The 22931-nt window shown below is 35.6% G+C and overlaps 1 pseudogene; it reads right to left on the bottom strand.

Annotated features, from left to right (window-relative positions):
* The window catches only part of LOC116875090, a 42416-nt pseudogene extending 23970 nt beyond the window's left edge, over positions 1-18446 (bottom strand).
* Between the last annotated feature and the right edge of the window lie 4485 nt (positions 18447-22931).

Raw genomic sequence — 22931 nt, 5'->3', positions numbered from 1 at the left:
GGGTACGTGTCTTGAAGGAAATTGCTGTGGCCGATGTCGAAGAGGCAACTCAATGTTCATAGCAGCAATGTCCACAATAGTAAAAGTGTGGAGAGAGCCAAGATGTCCTTCAACAGACGAATGGATAAAGAAGATGTGATCCATATGTACAATGGAATATTACTCAGCCTTCAGAAAGGATGAATACCCAACTTTTGCATCAACATGGATAGGACTGGAGGAGATTATGCTGAGTGAAATAAGTGAAGCAGAGAAAGTCAATTATCATATGGTTTCACTTACTTGTGGAGTCTAAGGAATAGCATGGAGAACATTAGGAGAAGGAAGGGAAAAATGAAGGCGGGGGGAATTGGAGGGGGAGATGGACCATGAGAGACTGTGGACTCTGGGAAACAAACTGAGGGTTTTGCGGGGGGGAGATGGATTAGCCTGGTGATGGGTATTAAGGAGGGCATGTATTGCATGGAGCACTGGGTGTTACATGAAAACAATGAATCTAGGAACACTAAATAAAAACTAATGATGTGCTGCACAGTGACTAATATAATAAAAATAATAATAATAAAAGAAAAGATCTATAGATGGGAACTTAGCTTCTAATAAAGTTAGCATTTCATATTAGTAGAGAGGAGATGGTCTATTCAATAAAAGCTGTTAGTATAATTGGAAAATATAAAGTTTCAGAGGATGGTTATAGAAGCCAGCTACCAAACGTGAGCATTCTTAAGCAGTATAGTTCCAGAATAAATTGTAGCTGTCTTTCAAGAATGTGTTTTTGGCACTATCCTTCCAATTTTTTCATGCTTCTATTCTCTGACCAAGCAACCCTACCGTTAGAAAGGTTACCTAAAAAGAACTACTTTCACCTACGCCCTAAGATCTACACACAGGTATGTTCGATGCAACATTATGAAGAATTTAGAAACAGGTGTGTAAATATAAGGTATTTAAAGAAGGTATTTACAAAAGCATCTATCAGAAGAGTCATTTTATAACTGACCACCCCCCAACACACACACACACACACACACACACACACACACACACTCTCTCTCTCTCTCACATTTCTCTGTGCCTTTTCAAACACTTTCTTTTGAACAGCCAAATAGTGTTCAAAGATGTACTAGATAAAAAACAAGCTTTAATTAGTTAGAGAGACAGAAAGAAAGAGAAAAATTTAACACAGATGTCATAATCATTCTGAGTACAGTTCACAATTAAAAGTGTTGGATATGCAATTAACAAGCCTTTTAAAGAAGACTTTTAAAAGCCAAGTAAGTTGTGCAAAAGAATAATGAAAAAAATCCTAACATTATGCAAACCTTATGTGCTTTCAGTTTGGCTTGGTACACAATTTCAGGCAATGGCAGCATCAACGGGTTTAAAAATTAAGTGAAATCTTAGCATAGTAATGAAAATCATGTGCTCTAGAAAACTCAAATGATTCAAAACATGGTTCAATGACAGACAATGATAACAAGGCTGCATTAGAAGAATTTGGATTAAATTGTTTCATAAAAGTGTATGGATGACAAAAAATAGCTACTAAGTTAATATATTATTCTATAAATATACAGTGTATTAAATATTTCTGAGTAACTAAATTAATATTATAAGTGAAGATTTCATCTTTACCCTAAATGTTTATGTATTCAGTATGATCAAAAGACTTTTACATATTTGGAGGCTCTCATTAAAAGAATGAGAGGAGCTGCTTTATTTGGAAACTTACCCTACTTTAGGGTAATAATTGCCCATCAGTAAGAGAGTCATTAAATAGACAATATCTAAACCATTTATAGGATAAAATCAAAAGTTGGAAAGAATGTTTAGATCTACATGATGTGACATGAAAATTTCTCCAAGAGAGTTAAAAATAAAACAACACAGCTGACCCTTGAACAAAGAGGTTTGAATGGTGTAGATCCACTTATATGCAGATTTTTTAAAAAATAAACACAGCAAAGGGGCATCTAGGTGGCTCAGTGAGTTAAGCAGCATCTGTCTTCAACTAAGGTCATGATCCTAGAGGCGTCCTAGGATCCAGCCCACTGTCGGGATCCCTGCTCAGGAGGGATCTCAGGGATCTCAGCTCCTGTCCCTCTGCCCCTCCCTCCTGCTTCTGTTCTCTCTTTCACTTGCTCTCTCTCTCTCAAATAAATAAGTGAAATCTTTTTTAAAAAGTAACAAAATAAACAGCACAGTGTTGTAAATTCATTTTCTTTTGAAGATTTATTTTTACTTATTTGAGAGGGGTGAGTGGGAGGAAGGGCAGTGGAAGAGAATCTCAAGCAGAGTCCCTGCTGAGTGTGGAGCCCAGCAATGTGGGGCTTGATCTCATGATGCATTAGATCATGACCTGAGCCAAAATCAAGATTGGATGCTTAGCCAACTGAGCCACCCAGGCACCACCTTATTATTTTCTTAAATAACATAGTCTCTTGAGCTTTCTTTATTGTAAAAATACAGTACCTAACACAAATAACATACAAAATACGTGTTAATCAACTGTTTTCAGTAAGTCTTTCAGTCAACAGTAGGTTAGTAGCAGTGAAGTTTTTGGAGGGTTAAAGTTGCACTGAGATTTTAGAATCCTTGGGGGTCAGTTCATCTAACCCCTATGTTGCTCAAGTGTCAACTGCACTTGTTTTGTATTTTTTTTTTTTAAATATTTGAGAGGAGCAGAAGGAAAGAATCTCAAACAGAGCTCCCATTGAGTGTGGAGCCTGCTGTGGGGCTTGATCTCAAGACTCATGAGATCATGACCCAAGCTGAAACCAAGAGTCCAATGCTTAACCAACTAAGCCACCCAGGTGCCCCTGTTTTGTGCTAATTTCAAATATTGAGAGACTGTGAACTTTGAGAAACAGACTGAGAGTTTTAGAGGGGAAGAGGGTAGGGGAATGGATTAGCCTGGTGGTGGATATTAAGGAGGGCACGTTTTACGGGGAGCGCTGGGTGTGATACATAAATAATGAATCTTGGAACACTGAAAAAGAAAAAGGAAAAACAAATAAAATAAAATAAAATAAAAAGCACTAGAAAGACACACAACAAGACATTGTGAGCTGTTACATCTGGAAAAATGAGAGGAAGTTAAGAGGGACATTAATAGTTTGCTCCTATATTTTTTATTCTGTGAATCTTACAAAGAATATATTTGTATGTTGCTTATGTAAATTTTAACAGAAGTAAAGGAGGGCATGTATTGCATGGGTATATGGGTATAATGACAGAAATATGGGTATAATGGCATAGAAATATGGCAAAGATAAATTGTTAATTTTTTAATGTGATTGAATAATTTTTATAGAATCATAAATACATGTATATGCTTGTATAGATGTAATTCTGTAGGACGGTGTGTGTGTGTGTGTGTGTGTCCAAACAGACTAGCATGATTATCCCAAAAAAGGGGGTGGGGTAGTGGGATTTAAAAATGGGAGGGACAGTCAACATTTCAGTTGTGCTTCAATTTTTATGTATATATGAAATATATATGAAAATAATATATAAAATATTTAAATATATTAATATATTTATTTTTATTTTATTTATACTTCTTTTACATTTTTATAAAATATAGAATATATTTTTATATTTTATTTTATTTTATCTATATATTATGTAAGGCATATAATATATCTCATTACATTATATATTTGTATTTTTATATTTTATATTATATTTTATTTATGTATTTTATATTTCTTAATAAATATATTACTAAATATATTAATAAATATATCTTGTTTATTTATATTTATCTTGAATATAAATATATTGTTATATTTTATATATAAATATATGTATATATTTATAGATATACAATATATATAAATATATTGTTATATTTTATATATAAATTATTTACTTATACATATATATCTTATATAATATATAAAATATAATAAAATATACTTTATATTTTACATGTTTTAATATATAGATATATATTTATACTTATAAGTATATAACTTTTTAACATTTTGTATCTTATATAATTTCTAATAATTTGTGTTTTATATAAACTTTTTTATATAAATATATTTATATATGTATGCATGAATTTATATTTACATATTTATACATATTTATATATTATATATTGATATAGTAATTAATACATTAATCACTGTATTATATATAAACACATTTATATAGATTTATAAGTACATACTATATAAATAATTTATATATTGTATATAATATATTAATGTATAAATATATTAATGTATAAGTATATAAAATATGTTTTTATATTTTATTATATTTTACATATTATTTTTCTATGTCTATGCATAATATATATTATAAATATATACATATATTAAAATATATAAATATATTTATAAAAATATATAAATATGTTTATATTTAATTTATATTAAATTTTTATATAATTATATATGTTTTATATATATACATATATATATATATTTTTTTAAGTTTAAGGTAAAACTTCCCTGCCTATAATTCACAGTCCTCTCCAATTGGTCTTAAACCACATTCTCAAGCTTTCATTTCCAACACTTGTATAATCTTTTCACTCAGCTCAAAGCTGCTATTTACATAAAGCCATATATAATCACCCCAAACCAAGACCGTAGGATAGAGTTGTGTAAGACATGCCCTGCACAAGGGCATCTGGCCAGTAGAATAAGAGGGGATTCTCCAAGGTGGTGAGGAGCTCATAGGTCTAGCATAGGTCTGGCATAGGTCTAGCAACCTCTCTGACCTCAGCCAAGAGTAAGCTTGCTTTCCTATGAATTCTTCTTACTCAGTCACCATCCTTTACAGAACATTCATTTGTTAACTTCCTTTTTTCCCCTATAATATATTGAAAGCTCTTGAGGATGAGAAACTGCACTTTACTATCCTTCCAAGCACCTAGAACACATGTAATTTGGCAAGAAATAACTGCTAAATGAAGAATGTATTTACAAGTGTGCTATATACACCAAGGTAGCATGAACCTTTCAGTTATTACATTTTAATATATAAACCTAACTTCCACTACAATTGAGGATCTATATATCACAGCAATATCTTGCTGCCAAACTTTGAGCTAAATAGCCCATGAAAAATTGGGTAAGACAATATCCAACTCACAAAAGAGCAAAAATTGCATCATTTAAATTCAAGCTGAAACCAAAACATAATTATTTATTAAAACATAAAATACTTTGCCCCTTGAATATATAGATAAGCCAGATAGGGGAAATAAGCATTCTAATCAAATAACAATGCAGGATTGGAGAAAATCAAAGAGAAGAATGATAATTTGCATATGAAGGCAAATTAATTCTGTAAAGTATGCAACAAATATTGCAGCATCCAAAAATGTTCTGTGGACTAAATAAAGAGAGGAAACCCAGCTCCCTATGTGGGCTCTATTAATAGGTTATTCTCCCAGAGCTCTTATGCTATAATTCAGATCAACAGGGATCATAAAACAGGAGCAGGCTCCAATCTGTGGTCTACATTCAAACCAGGATGTGATGATTTAGCTCCAAAGATTGGACTATAGGGAGCTAAAAAGTCAATTACCTCTGGGGATCATATTTAAGTATCTCAGTCAATTTAATCAATTTTCTTAGCCAAATAAATTAATTTCGGTGCCAGTTTCCTTATACAATGTGTTTGTGCACTCAATAGATCCGAATGCTTGATCTTAACTTTATGGTTCCAGGATTTAATACCAGGATATCAGTGGTATTATTATTATATAATGGGCGAAATGAAAATTATCTAGTTAGGAGCTGAATCCTTCTGCTACTCCTTAGTCAAAATGCCCATGTTATTTGTTACCTACTGATAATGGTTAGAATCTTACTTGATTGCCAATGCACTTTATTCTTTATTGGCAAGATTGTCTAGGAAATGTGCTCAGAATTTCCAAATAATTTTATTTGACCCCCATAGTTTCGGCCCAAGAACTAGCTTGAACTCAGGGGCATAGAGCTAAATACCTGGATCATAAAAGTAGTTCTTTGAGAATCAAAGTCTCTCAGGGTGTTTCATATTTGATTTCATTAAATTTACAAGTAAATAAGCATAAAAAAGTAGTTTTCTAGAAGAAATGGCAAGTTACCTGCGGAGGACACGGCTGGGTCTGTGGACCCAATTCCCTGACATATGCCAGTCTGATATAAGGGGTGATGGATGGTTCATGGAGTCCTGTCCTACCTCTGAGAGAAGTGGGTGAAGTTTCCCTATGATACTTTGCTTGTTTCTACAATTTCTACAAAGATCCTTCTTTTCCTAGGTAGCTTAATTGTGTTGCTTGTTATTTCCCAGGACATGGAGTAAATCAATAAAGTAAATCCATGGAAGAACTAATTCACATTAAGGTATTTGTTACTAAAACATTTTCTACTCTCTCTCTCCCTCATGCCTCTGATCCCAATTTTAACACTGGTGATACTTTAGCCTTTCCCTCATGCCACATCTTTCCCAGTATATCTGTGTTTCTGAAGACACATTCTCATGATCATTTTACTCTCCAATTCCTGGTATTAGGAGAATCTCAACATCACCTCATGCAATTCTTCCTTTCTTTCATTTCTACACTTACTCAGGTATGATAGCCATTTTTCCTTGATTCCTTAAAATGCATTTCATGTACAGCAGACATTACAGAAGGTTCAGGAAAATGCATATGGTTTACATCAGTGCAACATAAATGACCTAAAATTTAATGTTAGGCTTACCTGTACTTAAAAATACTTAAAAATGGCATGCTGCTCTATTGGTTTGCCTTCCTGCTGCAATCCTCACCCCTCCCCGCCCTGCCCATTACTCCTGCTTGATTGGTGTAGGCAAATTCCTCTGTCTTCAAAGCCATCAATGTCATCTCTTCCTGGTCATACTTCTGTTTTCTGTTGTCACGTCACTCTGACCACAGCCTCTTCCTAGCCCAAGGTCCTTGCCCTTAATCACAATGTCAAAGTCCTTTTGACCAATTAAGGTAACCTATTCACAAGTTCTGGGCATTAGAACATGAACCACTTCATAGTGTGTATGGTACAACTGATGAACATCTTTCAGGTGAGGGGTATGATGCAGAGAATGGCACTATTGTGCTTACCAAGCTGCCCATTCATTGAAACCTTGGCATTCTCATATACAGTTAGTGGAACAGACCTGTCAAATTTGTTCTGGAGGTTGATGTCAAATATATCAAATTAAATGTGTACATTCTCTTTGATTCCATAGAATTTCACAACTATGAAATCTATGGCACAGACATACTTACACATTTTTTCATTCAACAACCAGTTACTGAAAGTATGTTATACACTAGGTGTTTTTCTGGTTTCTAGGAATAAAGAGAAAGTCCTTGATCTCAAGCCACTATTAGAAGAAGACAAAGCATAAACAAATATATCATGCTGATGGTGGTAGATGCTTTTTCTAGCTGATCAGACCAAAAGCTTTAGAGACTTGCTTAATTCCTCTCTTTCCATAGAAACCACACATCTTACTGGTTCTATCTTCAAAATATGTAAGAATCTGACCACTCTATATACACTCTATATACACAAATATGCATTTACAAAAATGTTTCCCAAAGGAAACCAGGACATTACTATCAGATGAAAAGAGAGCAAATAATGGATAGGACACAAACAAGCATCTATCTTTATATCTTATCCTCCAGCCAAGTAATTAACGGTTATGACACACTGGCATATCATGAAGTGTTCATAGTTATCTATCAAATTTTTATTTTTTGCATAAATATTTTTATACCCTACTGCAGATCCATTCTACTACAACGATATGTGTTGGAAAGATCATTGAGCTGAATGAGTGATAAAAGCAGTACAGTGCTGTATACAAATTGCTGTGAGTAAAAGCGAGAGTCACAGTGTAGTATTAAGATGGCACCAAAGTAAAATCTCACATTTTCTAGAACATATGAGAACCTTGTTTCTTAAACATGTAGGCAAATCCAGTCAAGACCGCAATCTGTTTGTGGGCAAACTTTTTCTGTGAAGAGTGAGATACTAAATATTTGAGGCTTTGCAAGGACCAGCCATTTGGAATCTGCTACAACTACTCAACTCTGCCATTAAAGTACAAAAGTAGTCACAGACAATACATACTGAGCATGGCTATGTTCTGATAATAATCCCAAGTATCATATGATTTTATCTATTAAAGGGTAGGATGAATATCTAAAAGATACTCTCTTTTAAAAACATTACCATGTTTTCAGTAGTTGATAGGTCACGGGCTAGAGTGTGAAGATCCTTGCCAGAACCAGTTCTGTTCAAACAACATAATACTGAAAGACATGAAAGTGCCTAGTCCAATAAACATTGATTAAATTAAGTGTCTGCCTTCGGCTCAGGTTATGATCCCAGGGTCCTAGGATAGAGCCCCACATAGGGCTTCCTGCTCAGCAGGAAGCCTGCTTCTCCCTCTCCCACTTCCCCTGCTTGTGTTCCCCCTCTCCCTGTCTCTCTGTCAAATACATAAATGAAATCTTAAAAACAAAAAAACAGTATGCTATGAATCTGGTTCAGAGCCACCCAAGTCCTTGTTTGGCCTCTGCTAGATGTGACTTTCTTCCAAGTGCCTGCTGCTAGGATTCAGAGCAGTGAATGTCATAAGGTAAGAGCAGGCTCTAATCCTTGGTCTATATTCGAAACAAAAATATCTTGACTCTCTTCAAAAGAGCATCCTACCTGAAGCTTAGTAGTCAGGGAACTGCAGGGTACTCTATTTTAGTAGACGTGGCCAGTTAATTAATACTTATAGCTGAAACTTCAAATGGATTTGAGAACAGGTGCTCTAATCCTTGAAACTCTCTACTCTTGATGTTCCTTTCAGAGCAGCAGGATTTAAGACCTGGATATAATAGGTATTAACTAGTGGCTGTAGGGCACACCAGGGCATAGAGCATAGAAAAATTACTTGGACAGAACCTGGATTTTCACTTAGCTCAATAGCGAACACTTGTTTACTATGATCTATTAATTTTATTCCAACCGTTTTGGCTGCCATTTTTCTTGGCTGTAAAATTATTTTTCTTTAATGACAAGATTGCCAAATGACTGAATTCAGAATTTTATTGACCACCACAATTTTAGCTTGAGAGCTAGTTCAAACAATTGCACAAAGCTGAATTACACAATTTAAATCATTAAAGCAGTTGGATGAAGATCAAAATTTCTGAAGAAATTCCATGTTGATCTCATCTTACTTAAAGCACATTTGAAAGCAAACAAGAATTGAAGTAAATATCTTACTGATGATAATTACAATTTTCTCCAGGGATCATTGCTAGGCCCTCAGAGTCAATTGCCTCTTTCTAGTATGAAATAAAGTGGAGGCCAAGGATCCAGGGAGCACCACATTTGGAAGTAAGTCTTTTATCACTCTCCTTAAAGCATTTTCTATCCTTTTCTCAGAAATAGCCATGCCCCTTCCTAAGGCTCTTCCTCATGAGCACGTGGGGCATTAATGTTGTCCAGGACCCTTACTCCTTGCTTAACAGAATGAAGCCTCTGATAAACTATCCAACGAAACATTAGTGACTTAAATACATTAGCTTCATCCTACTTTTTGGTACAGCCAAATCGAATTTTAACCCACATGTCAGCATATAAAATCTCCAGTCCAATCCTAGATCCTTTCTCCCAGGATTTCTGTGGTTAACCCTCTCCTACCACTAATGCATTTGTTCCAGAATCCTTCATTATCACCTCCCATGACTCTGGTGTTCCATCATGTGAAACTCAGTTTTGTTTCCTTGTTTTCTGCAAAAGGAAAAACAGAAAAATGAAAAACACACAAATCATTTGTATGGTAACCTTTTGTGAAATTCTAGGGACATGAATGAGGCTATGTAGCAGCAACACACACAGAGGGTTCAATATTATCCCCACCAACTTTGAGAGAGGCATCTTCTAATGTTGCTCACCTCTTTACAAACGCCAGCATTTATTTATTTATTTATTTATTTATTTATTTATTTATATTTTAATTCCATTAATTAACATATAGTGTATTAGTTTCAGAGTTCAAGTTCAGTGATTCCATCAGTCTTATATAATACCCAGAGCTCATTATATCACATGCCCTCCTTAATGCCCATCACCCGGTTACCCCTACCCCCCCCACCCCCCTCCTCTCCAGCAATCCTGAGTTTGTTTCCTATGATTAAGAGTCTCCTATGGTTTGTCTCCCTCTCTGGTTTCATCTTGTTTTATTTTCCCTCCCTTCCCTTATGATCCTCTGTTTTGTTTCTTAAATTCCACATATGAATGAGATCATATAATTGTCTTTCTCTGATTGACTTATCTTGCTTAAGATTATACCCTCTAGTTCCATCCACACCATGGCAAATGGCAAGATTTCATTCTTTGATGGGTGAGTAGTATTCCATTGTATAAATATATATACCACATCTTCTTTATCCATTCCTCTGTCAATGGACATCTGGGCTCTTTCCATAGTTTGGTTAACATGGACATTGCTGCTGTAAACACTGGGGTGCATGTGCCCCTTTGGATCACTACATTTGTATCTTTGGGGTAAATCCATAGTAATACAATTGCTGGGTGGTAGGGTATCTCTATTTTCAGCTTTTTGAGGAACCTCCATACTGTTCTCCAGAGTGACTGCACCAGCTTGCATTGTCACCAAACACCAGCATTTCAAAAATACAACCTCTGGCTTCCCTTTATATATCTAAAGACTCATCCATATACTCTGATAATCATAGATCATTTTATCTGAATCTAACTTTTCTCTCTTCCTTCCCAGTCTCTAAAGGCAAGGGAGCTGAATGGAGATTTATTTGCTCACTGAAGTGAATTACCAATGAACCCTCATACTGTAGAACTAGCTGGAGTTAATTTTTATTTATAAATAACTTTTATTTCATTCTGTAACATTATAAATCCTTTCTACAGAGTTAAGTGTTTCTCCTCATAATGTTTTAAACTTATGTTTAGATTTCTCTTCCTAATAGACTATGAGCTTTTCAAAGTCAGAAACCAAAGCTTACTGTTTTGTTTTTAATGGTTTATTATGAAAAATAGTCTCATGAACCTCTGGTACTCATTACCCAGCCTCACCAATTATCAATTTATGGCTGATCTGGCCTTGTTTTATTCCCTGTCCCTTGCTCTCCCCAAGATAACATCTTGAAGAAAATCCGGATATCATGTAATTGTACCTGTAAAAATTTTAGAATGGGTCTCTTAGAGATAAAGATTCATTTAAAAACACATGACCATGATCTCAGGGTCCTGGGATCGAGTCCTGCATCGGGCTCTCTGCTCAGCAGGGAGCCTGCTTCCCTCTCTCTCTCTCTCTGCCTGCCTCTCCGTCTACTCGTGATCTCTGTCAAATAAATAAATAAAATCTTAAAAAAAAATGACCATAATGGCACTATCATAAAAATATTAAAAACAACTGCTTCATTTAATCATGATTTGTTTTCTAAGTCTCCACTCCTACACAGCACCTGGCACATGGAAGTGCCCAATCACTGTCTCCTGAACTACTGAGCTCTCAAGAAATCTCATTTTGAGGAGACAATGCTCAATCTCTCCTTTTCCCCCCAACTTTTCAAAAATTCAGTCCAATATTACCTTTTCTATGAATATTTCCTTAATTCTCCCAAATACAGTGAATTACTTCCTCTCAAGGGCTTTTATAATTCATCATTCATATTTTTATATGGATCTAAATATTATGTATTATAATTATCCATTTATTTGTCTGTGTTTCTGAATTTTGGCATTCTTTTAAGGCAATTATTGTACTTTGTTTCTCACAGTAACCTCAACTCCCAGAAAGCCTGGTTGTAAGAGGGATTATCTAAGTATGTGAAGAAAAGAAAAAGAAAAGTAGGGAGGACATAACCAGCTGGGGCTCAGTTATGCTTCCTGTCATAGGAAGTTCGTGGGAGCATTCCCATGACCCCCACATACCCTGACTCCCCTCCTAAGTAAGTGATAAGACAGAGCTATGTGTCTATTTTACTTATTGTTTTATCTCTAAAACCTTCAATGGTACCTAGTAAGAGTTCAATCAATATTTATTGAATGAATGAAGAATAGCCCTTAACCCTACACAAAATATTGATAAGTTAAATGTGAATTTGTAAATTGTTTATTATATTAACATTTTTTAATGATTACCTGCTTGCACAAACTTTTTTAATAAACCAAAGATTTATCCAAGCGTCAATCGTTTGTGTTCAAACCAGGACGTATTCCTCTCAGAAGAAATATACATTATTTATTGTCTTAAAAAATGCCTAATTCATAATCAGTGACATGCCATGAACTTGATTTCAACTTTAAAGCCACCAATATAATCAATGTCCTTGATGGCTAGATCTAAAGGCAGAGAGTATTTCTGGGTGTACTGATCTTAAAGCAAATGGCAACTCAACAAACAGAATTCTTGCTTCTTCCTTCAGGGTAAAATACTCAAATCTGGCAGGGAAAGCAGGGTGGACAGGTTTAGATAATTCGATTTACTGAGATAGAAATTGCAATCTCCCTCTTATCCTTGGCTCACAAGCTCAGTTTGATGTACTTTGACCTGAAGATATTATCTGTACACTTGTTTGGTTGTTAGTGAACTATGGGCAATGGAGTCAGAAACCTCTAGTGAATCCTATTGGACTTCCTCCTTCCAGCCTAATAGTCAATAACCTCAAGTACTCAGAGGAAAATCACCTCATTTACTGCTCAGAAAGACAAATATCCTTAACTTCCAAGATGACATCTCCAAATTTCCATCATATCTGGGTACTTAACTCCCAGCTGTCAATTAATTATCACCAGCCAGTCTGAAACAAAAGAAAAACAGAATGGTGAGGGTACAGAATGTCAAAAAGAAGCAAATGAGATTTCTGTCAGCCCTCAGTCTCTTTTTTACACTCTTCCCACATGGCCCATCCACCTATCAGTAACCCTTTTCAAATATTCATGTTTTTTAGACTCTTTTCCTGTCCTGGACTAAAATAACCTGATAAACAAATTCATGTCAAGATTTTCATGACATACTACTTTATTCTACACATACACACACACACACACACACACACACACACACACAACACACACGCACACACACACACACACACATTTTTTAACCAGGGGACTTCCAATTCATCCTTCAATTTTCAGTGTGTAAAAATTTCTCTGAGCTACCCATCACTGAGTAAATGTCCCTTTTCACTAGAGCAAAATTATCTCAATAGCAAATTGGAAAAGCAAGCCACAGTGGGAAAAAATATTTGCAAATTACCTATCTTACAATGGACTTACATGAGACTATGTAAGAAATTCTCAAAATACAATAATAAGAAAATAGCTCAATAAAAAATAGACAAAAGATTTGAACTAATGCTTGACCAAAGAAGACCTGAAAAGATGCTCATTATTATTAATTAAGAAAGGAAATTCATACCATAATAAGGTGCCACTACAAACCTGGTAGATTGCCTAAAATTAAAAAGACTGACCATATCAAATGTTACCAAAGATATAGAGTGAGGGGAATTCTCATATAATGGTGAAAGGAAAGTCAAATGGTACGATGGCTTTGGAAATCAGTTTGGTAGTTTTTTAAGAAGTGTAATATTCGCCTCCAGTATAACCCAGCCATTCCACATCTAGGCATTTACCTAAGAAAATGAAAGCATCTGTTTACACAAAAACTTGTATTCATATAGTGATAACAGCTTTATTTATAATAGCCCCAAGATGAAAACAGCCCAAATGTTCAACAACAAACAGATAAATAAATTAGGGTATAGCTTTATAGTTGAATACTTCTCAGGAATAAAAAGGAATAACTATTGATACACACAGAAACATGAGTAAATCTCAAAGTAGTTGTGCCAAGCAAGAGAAGCCAAACAAAAAGAATACATACAATATGTCTATTCATATAAAATTTAAAAAAATACAATATAAATTGCAATGACAGAAAACAGACCAGAGGTTGTCTGAGGAAGGGGGAAAGAGAAGAGGCGTTACAAAGAAACACAAGGAAATTTGGGAGAATGATGGATATATTCATCATCCTGATTGCAGTGATGGTTTTGTGGGTCTCAAAACTTCAGATTGTACATTTTAGATATAAGTGGTTTATTTAAAGTTCAATTACACCTCCATGGGGTACCTGGGTACCTCAGTTGGTTAAGCCTGCAAATCATGATCTCATGGTCGTGAAATTGAGCCCATATCGAGCTCTACACCCCGCACAAGTCGGCTTGAGAGTCTCTCTCCCTCTGACCCTCTCCCCACCACTCGTGGGCTCTCTCTCTCTCTCAAAAAAAAAAAAAAAAAAAAAAAAAGTTCAATTATACTTCCATAGGTCTGTTAAAACAATGTATTTCTTTAGGGATAAGGACCAAATATTAATTATATTTGTATCCTTGAGTTCTGGATGCTGCCTGCCCCTGCTACATAGTAAGCAGACAGTGGCACAACAATTAGTAGCAACTGGCAAACGAAATAAGATAGTGAAACCAGATCCTAAAGAGAAACCTCACAGTGCTGTGATGACGCAGATTGATTCTGAGCAAGTAAACTCATCTCAGTTTCTGCAAGAGTTACAAAATATTTGTGGTAAGCCTATTTCATGAGAATACTTTCGGTTTTTAATAAATATTTAGAAAAGACTTACTATCATAAATATCCCTAAAATTATTTGGGTGGAACCTTAGTACTATTTGCTGTTCTCAATTTCAGGTTTTCATTGCCTTTTGGCTGATTCTTCCTTCAGAGCAACAGAAAAAAAAAAGTAGTCTGTCAGTTACAAAGTTTGAAAAGAAGGAAGAAAAAGCAAAGCTATTTTATCTATTTTATCTTTGATTAGAACATGATGAAGAGTAAAATCATAAAATGTCTAAACTCCATTAAAAATATTTGGCAATAGATACAATAGTGAATAATTCTGTCACTTTATATAGCACAAGAAGAAATAATTGTGAAGTAGCATACATCTACTTAACCTGGGTTGAAAATTTATAATAAGGATTTTATTTATTTATTTATTTATTTATTTATTTATTTATTTATTTGTCAGAGAGAGCGAGAGGGAGCTAGCACAAGCAGGCAGAGTGGAAGGCAGAGGCAAAGAGAGAAGCAGGCTCTCTGCTGAGCAAGGAGCCGGATGTGGGACTCCATTCCAGGACTCCGGGATCGTGACCTGAGCCAAAGGCAGTGACTTAACTGACTGAGCCACCCAGGCATCCCTAAAAATTTATAATAAAACTATAAATCATCCATAGGGTAAAATTCACTCTTTGGCACTTCCATCTTAAAAAATCACCAGGCTCTATACATGTATATTTATTGTTAATGTTGTATCTGAATATAGGATAATAATAATAATGCCATTAGTTGAACCAAAAATCTTTGCCAAGACATTTCTTCTCCAGAAGGAAAATGGGAAAGACAGAGAGCTGATTAAGAGAAAGAAAGAAAGAAAGAACAAATGACTCTTAAATATATGAAAAGATGTTCACTAAAATTATAATGAGATAGCATTTTTCAGGCACCAGATTAAAAAATCTGATAACTTCCTCTGTGTTGGCAAGTATTGGGGAAAGAGGCATTTTTGTTCCTTGCTATGGATGAGCGAATTAATGCCTAACATCTATGGATGACAATTGGGCAATATCTCTCACAATTAAAAAGCCCCTAGCTGGGATGCCTGGGTGGCTCAGTTGGTTAAGCAGCTGCCTTTGGCTCAGGTCATGATCCCAGCGTCCAGGAATCGCATCCCGCATCGGGCTCCTTGCTCGGCAGGGAGCCTGCTTCTCCCTCTGCCTCTACCTGCCATTCTGTCTGCCTGTGCTTGCTCTCTCTCTCTCTCTGACAAATAAATAAAATCTTTAAAAAAAAAAAATAAAAAAAAATAAAACCTTTAAAAAAAAAAAAAAAGCATCTAGCCTTTGGTCTAGCTAATACATATAGCCTGCTCAGTATAGTGTATCAAATTTATGTTCACTGGGAATAAATGCCAATCTTAATATATTATTTACTATTAATATAATTGTATGAATATAAGATATCTCATCTAATATAAAATTTAAGCGATATAAATTTTGTCAAGATTGAAGTTTCCACATCATAGCTTTTCCCATCTGGGCTATAAATTCACACCAAATGTGTTTTTTTTTCCTAAATGACCCAGCAACCCCATCTGAAAAACAGAGACAATACATACCCATGGCGACACAATATTGGACCCAAAATATCTTTTTTATCTTCATTTCTGCTGTGCCTAGCACAAGCATAGCACATCTGAGGGTTTCATACAGATTTGGTAAATTAATCTAGAGACTGAAGGGATTTAAGAAACACGGAGGAACTACTGCAGACATGGAATTTTTAATCTTACGACATCAGTGATCTTGCAAAGGGACAGCAGGGGCCTATTTTTGATTTGGAGTCCAAGAGGAACTTGCCAAAGCAAATTTAAAATATCCCCCATCCACAAACACAGCATGTGAAACAGAGAACCAAAACATCAAGAAGTCATTTTTATATATTAATGCAACTAAAAAGGCAGTTGGTGGTTTGCCAAACATATTAGAAGAAAGCATATCCTTTTGTAAAAGACTATTAATAAGGGCTTGATCCTTAAAGACTGCACTTTAAGTAGGTGCATAATCAAAGGCTGGCTTCCTTAGTAAGAGCCCTAAAGGAAGAAACTGACAGATCTTATTCTGTGGGACAAGACCCATATGGGGATACTCAGCAGAATACAGATAGAACCAGAATGGAAACTATTTCTTTGCTACAATAGCTAATGGATGTCACTAGATTCTTAGCCAAGGGAATTGAGGATTATTTCTGAAACAACTAAGAACTCTTTAAAGTCCGTTATATGTAAGTACATGAGGTAAACATTTCTTCTTTCAGAGTCTGTTCATTTATCCCTGACAAATCATTTTATTATCTTTATTAACTCCCCAGTTAGAGATATCAAATTAGTACAAGACTGCTGACTATGTTGCAAATCAGGGAGTAGCCTGCATTGAAGAATTGTAATGAAACCTAGTCTAGAAAGGTAAAAGGTAATATTAATTTAGATTTTTCCAAACAGTATTTTTTTTTTTTAATATACATGGCTGATGTGCCCTGGTTTGGGGGTAAAAGAGGGAGGGTCAAAGAAGAAGATAGGGTGTTAGTTCCTTAGTTCAAAAAATGCTTACTATAGCCCTCTCTTGGAAATTGATAAAGTACACTAGCTTATTAATGATGGAGTTGCTGCAGTAAAGAAACATCTTTTTTTTTTAAGATTTTATTTATTTATTTATTTGACAGAGAGATATAGTGAGAGAGGGAACACAAGCAGAGGGAGTGGGAGAGAGAGAAGCAGGCTTCCCGCTGAACAGGGGCCTAACGCAGGGCTCGGTCCCAGGACCCTGGGATCATGACCTGAACCAAAAGCAGAAGCCCAATGACTGAGCCACCCAGGCACCCTGTAAAGAAACATCTTTAACTTTAACATAGCATTTCTCAAATTTGCTTGATTAGGGAAAGGCTTTTTTTTTTTTTTTCCACGTAATGTTCAATAATACACAGAAAGATCTACTATTTCACAGTATAAGTTTTGGAAGAGTATGATACTTTGTGATAATCAGAGATATGCAGTGAGGAGCTTAGAATATAATCAGGCCCCCATAAACAGGAACTGTTTTCTCCCACCCAGAATTATAAATCTGTTCAAGACGGAGACTGATGGTTTAATAACCGCTATCCACGAACAGGGTATAATTTAAAATATCTTGGATAGAATGACTTCCTGGGGATTCTACCTTCAAGAGTTTGGTTGGGGAGAAATATTGCTGGATTGTTTTGTTTAACAAATTGGAGGAGTGGGGAAGAATGTAATAGCTCATAAAAGGGAACAAGTCACGAGACATCTAATATTATCTGGGGAAGCACAATCTCTGTAAAAAGGCTTTAAAGGGAATGAAGTTGTTCAAGTCCCAGCAGGAAGTTTCCTGAGATAAGAAAGGGGAGAAGGGGAATGCCTGGGTTACTCAGTGGGTTAAGATCTGCCTTTTGCTCAGGTCATGATGCCAGGGTCCTGGGATCAAGCCCCACGTCAGGGTCCCTATTTAGTGTGGATCCTGTTTTGCCATCTGCCCCCTCCTCCTGCTCTCCTCAATCTCTCTCTCTCTCTCAAATAAATTTTAAAAATCTAAAAAAAAAAAAAAAAAAAAGAAAGGAAGGAAGGAAGAAAGAAAGGTATAAAGGTTAAGAATTATGGGTAGGAGATCACTAGAGAAATTAATTTCATTTTACAAATATATGTTGACAAACTGACCTTATGTCACAATTTGCACCTGCTGTCTCAGCATGAAACTGGAAAGCATTCACTTTTACTCTCAAAAGTGTTTCAGTTTGGATATAAATTACATGAGAACCCTGAACACCTGCCATGTTGCCGGTTGAACTAAGCAGTAATAAAATTTAAAAAATAATAATAAGGCAGGTTCCTTGCAACAAAAAAATGAACAATCTCATTATAGAGGCAAGAATAGCATGTCTAAGACAAGCTGAAAACATTAACACGTTTTCAAGTTCAAAGTCAGTGTGTAGTAGAGCAGCAAATAATTGCAAAAAGAAAGCAGCAAGGAAGGAAGGTATAATGCTTTTGAAGTGTTGGGGAAGGTAGATGGAAAGTCTGGTACCTGGAGCCCAGACCTGAGTCACTGTACCCTGAGTGGAAAAAGGGTGCATACAGAACTAACTCACTGACTCCACACTGGTGACTTCAGGCTGCCTTTCCTGCAGGAAGGGAACAAATACTTCATTCCTCAGTGGACCCTCAGTTTTTAAACCAGTTTCTTCAGATTAGAAGAGCAGGTTCTGCTTCTACAGCAAGTGCACCCCAAGTAAAAACCACGACTTTCCTCATCTCTTTCAGACCACAAACATACCAAAGTTGGGATTTTATTTTCCCCAAGAACCTTTTACCTTCCAGAAAAGGGCAGGTTCTTGACCTCTAGAAACCAAACTGTAGGACTATTATTGCTTTTAGAACCCTTTCCGTGTCTAGGGAAGCCACTGGTTCTTGGTCTCTTCATTTTTCACTATTTCAGCAGTCCCTTGCGAAATGTCAGCTCCTAAATTCAATTTGCTCCCCATGGTTTCGGGGGTGAAACTATGCCATTTTTCTAAAAAGCACTAATTCATGTTAACAGGTCTTACTTCTAAATTGAGAAGAACACAGCCTTGTGCTCATAAAAGCACAATTAACATTCTGTGAGATTTGGTGGCCTAGGAAGAAGACACATGCTGAGCGTGGCACAGAACTCCATAGTTGGTTTTCACAGGGAAAGGAGATGAATAACGAAATGTAATCATCCCCTCTGCGAGCAGCAGACCTGATGAAGAAAAGAGCCCTTTCATGTGGGTGCTTCCTAATGCTTTTCACTGACTTCACATAGCAACTTCAAAGCCCTCCTCTGCCAAGAGCAATTCTCCAATTTGAAGAGCAACACACAGTCTTTTCATAGATCCACAGTCCCCTTCAGACCTCGGGCCATCTGGACGTGGTCACTGGATGGCACTTCATTTCTAGTACCGGAAACAAGATCCTGATTCAGCCAACGAAGGAGGAAGGGGAATATTTTCAGTTAAAGGCTTCCTGAAGAGCTAAGTCTTTGGTGTTGGTAAGCTACTCACAGTGATCCAAGAGCCCAAGTTAGTACAACTCGAGATTAAAAGATGGCCTTAATTCTTGGATCACTAAAACAGAATCCCAGCGTGGGGGGCAGCTCTTAGATGAGCAAATCAATCCTAATGCTATGTAAGACAGAATAAACTAATAAAATGAACAAAATACTGGCTTGTGCAAACTTAATTTTTAGCCCCTCAGTGGTACTATTGTGTAACAAACCACTTGATCCCTCAATCAATTACTGTCTGTGAAACAAAATATAATTTACAACATCTTATTCAAAGGCAGTAGACATTTCTTCAACATAAGATATTTTTTAAAGAACAAATGATAAAATACGAAAGGATTTTAGGATCCTAAATGGTTCTAGAAGGCAATCTTCTACATAGAGATTTTGATCATTTTAATACATTTTGCTAAAAGACGTGAAAAGTGTTTGGAGGCTCTTACCCACTATGAATTGACTTTTCTAGGATTTTATGTTTTGTTTTTAATTATCCAATGCACCTTTACATCAATATTCTAGGAGTAATTGCTAAATTTCTACCACCATTTTTTTTTTTTTTGAGTGGAACTGATTTGAAATCAGCAAGAGACAACTATGCACAGAACCTTTCCCCCAACAGATTGTTTTAACCAATTCTAATTTTTGATCAAAGTATTACTTTTGAAGCATTTTCTTTTCTGGTATTGAAATGCCATCATGAGTAGCATCGATAAAAGTTCATCATTATTTCTTGTGCTAGAAATTAAATGAGATTTTCCAATCTGGAGTCACAGGTATTTCAACTCTGGGAAATTTTCCAATATATCTCATTGAAAATTTCCTCATTTCTGTTTATTCTCTTCTTTTGGGACTTATGTTAGTAGGATGTTAAACATTCAGAAATAAGGTTATCTTTACTTTCTCATTTTCTTATCCTTTCCCTCCTATTATCTTTTTATTTTTCTAGGGATTCTCTTAACTTTGTCTCCTGACTTTTCTTTTTAATTTGTTTTTAATTCAGGTATCTTAGTTTTAATTTCTTGGAATTCTTCCATATTCTGCTTGTACCTTTTTTATTATATCCTGTTCTTGATTAATAGATGTCATGCTTTTATTACCTGTCTGAGGATAATGACTTTAGTTCCTTTAATGTTTTCTTCTGCTCTCTGTATCATCTCTGCTTCCTCCAGTGATTTCCTTTTTTCTCTTGATTTGTCTTGATGTCTAGTGCTCCTTAACTATCAGGGTGGCCCCTAGAGTTAAATGCATCCCACAGCCTATTTTTGTAAACACCTTGGTTTCAATTTCTCTAAAGACTAAATTTCTAGTCTCCTGTAGGAATGAAGAGGATTAGAAACTTTATTAGCCAGAATGGGGGGAGAAGACAAGGTCAATCTAACTGGTTCTTGTTTACAGACTTTTAAATAATCCCTTATTGTGGGGTCTCTTCAATACCACTTATGCCTACATTATGAATTTTCTGATATTCCAACAGCGCTTTTCCGGGGTTATGCAAGGCAAATGAATTTGCTTGTCCAAAGGGAAACTGCTATCCCTTCTAGCGGATAACACATTCACCCAACACACAAGATCACCTTCTTGGGTCTTTAAAGAGCCTGAGGAAATGTCACCTATACAACAAAGAGCTGGCTTATGTACTAAAATTACTATCTTGAGAAACTCAACTCAGGATCAATATATTCTGTGATACCAAGATTTCCATAATTGTTTACTGAAGACAGAACCCCATAAAGATGAGTAGGGTTAAAGAAATAAAAATGGAAACATAATCGTAATGAAACCATCTGGCAGTGATATTGCCAAATTCAATCTAGAGTGTAATTGAACATATGCTTAATGACCTTTGAGAGCTCCAGGGAATGGTTTTTAGCCACTGAACCAAGGATATCACTAACCATGTTTCAAGTAGCCCAGAGTATGTCCAGAAGAATGATTTTCTAGTTAAGCAGAGACCTCTTGAGCTTTCCCACAAAATTAGACTGATATTAGAGAGGGTGTAGTAATGGAAATCTTTGAAAATAGATAGAATACATAATCCAATTTTGCAAAGGCTGATTTGCTCTTAACAAATCCTATGTTCTACTTTGAAAACTACTATGAGCTCAGAAATGCTGGCTTCACAGCATGTAAAGCGTTTTGCCCTAATTTAGTTCCAACTAGCCGTGAGACAGAGAAAAGAAAGTGAGAGAAGAAGAAAATAGAAAAATAAAAAGTAATAAAAGATGATTCATATTAATAAAACAACCACTGACCTATATTCAAAAACAATCAATTTTTTTTATTTTCTAAGTACATAATAGAAGAATAAGATGAAGCCTTGCTCACCTGAAGCCTACTATAAAGACATAAGATGTGTATGTCAGAAATATGAGATCACAGAGGAGAGAGATTATTTCCAGTTAAAAAGACCAGAGATTGCTTTATGGAAGTATGATTTAACAGGCTTTTAAAGGACAGATTAAATTTTTGAAACAGATAGTAATAAAAATAAGAACCAGAAACTGAGATTCAAAGAAAAGCAATACTTCTCATAGGTCAAGAGATATTCCAAATTTGAGGCACCTGGCTGGCTCAGTGAGTACAGCATACAACTCTTTATCTCAGGGTCATAAGTTCAAGCCCCATTTTGGGGGTAGAGTTTAGTTTAAAAAAAAAAGAGAGAGAGAAGGATAGAGACAAAGACAGAGGCCCGCCTGGCTGGCTCAGTTGTTAAGTGTCTGCTTTCAGCTCAGGTCATGATCCCAGAGTCCTGGGATCAAGCCCCACATCAGGCTCTTGGCTCAACAGGACACCTGCTTCTCCCTCTCCCATTCCCCCTACTTATGATCCCTCTCTTGCTGTCTCTCTTCTCTGGCAAGTAAACAAGATCTTTTTTAAAAAGAGAGAGAGAGAGAGATTCCAATTTTGAGGCTCTCAGTGTAATAAAAATAAAGAAATGAAAAAAATATAAGGTTATCAAATATACAGATAGATATCTACATATACATAACTAGATATAGTTACAAAAATATAGCATAGTTTAAATATTCAGTCTTATATATGTGTTTCTGTTTTATTTTGAGACATCTCTGTTTTATTTTGAGACAATTATTAAAAAGTATAAATTTAAGACTTTTTAAATAAACCCCCAGACCAAGTGGTCTTTTGTTTCTCACTATCATTCACCCCAAATAGACTCTGGGATATAAAAAGAAAGGAGACAAAATTACAAAGTTTGTTTAGAAGAACTATATAT

The sequence above is a fragment of the Lontra canadensis genome, unplaced genomic scaffold (assembly GCF_010015895.1).
Source record: "Lontra canadensis isolate GAN:19392208 unplaced genomic scaffold, GSC_riverotter_1.0 scaffold40, whole genome shotgun sequence".
Taxonomy (NCBI): Eukaryota; Metazoa; Chordata; class Mammalia; order Carnivora; family Mustelidae; genus Lontra; species Lontra canadensis.
This window is presented reverse-complemented; position numbering and strand designations above follow the sequence as displayed.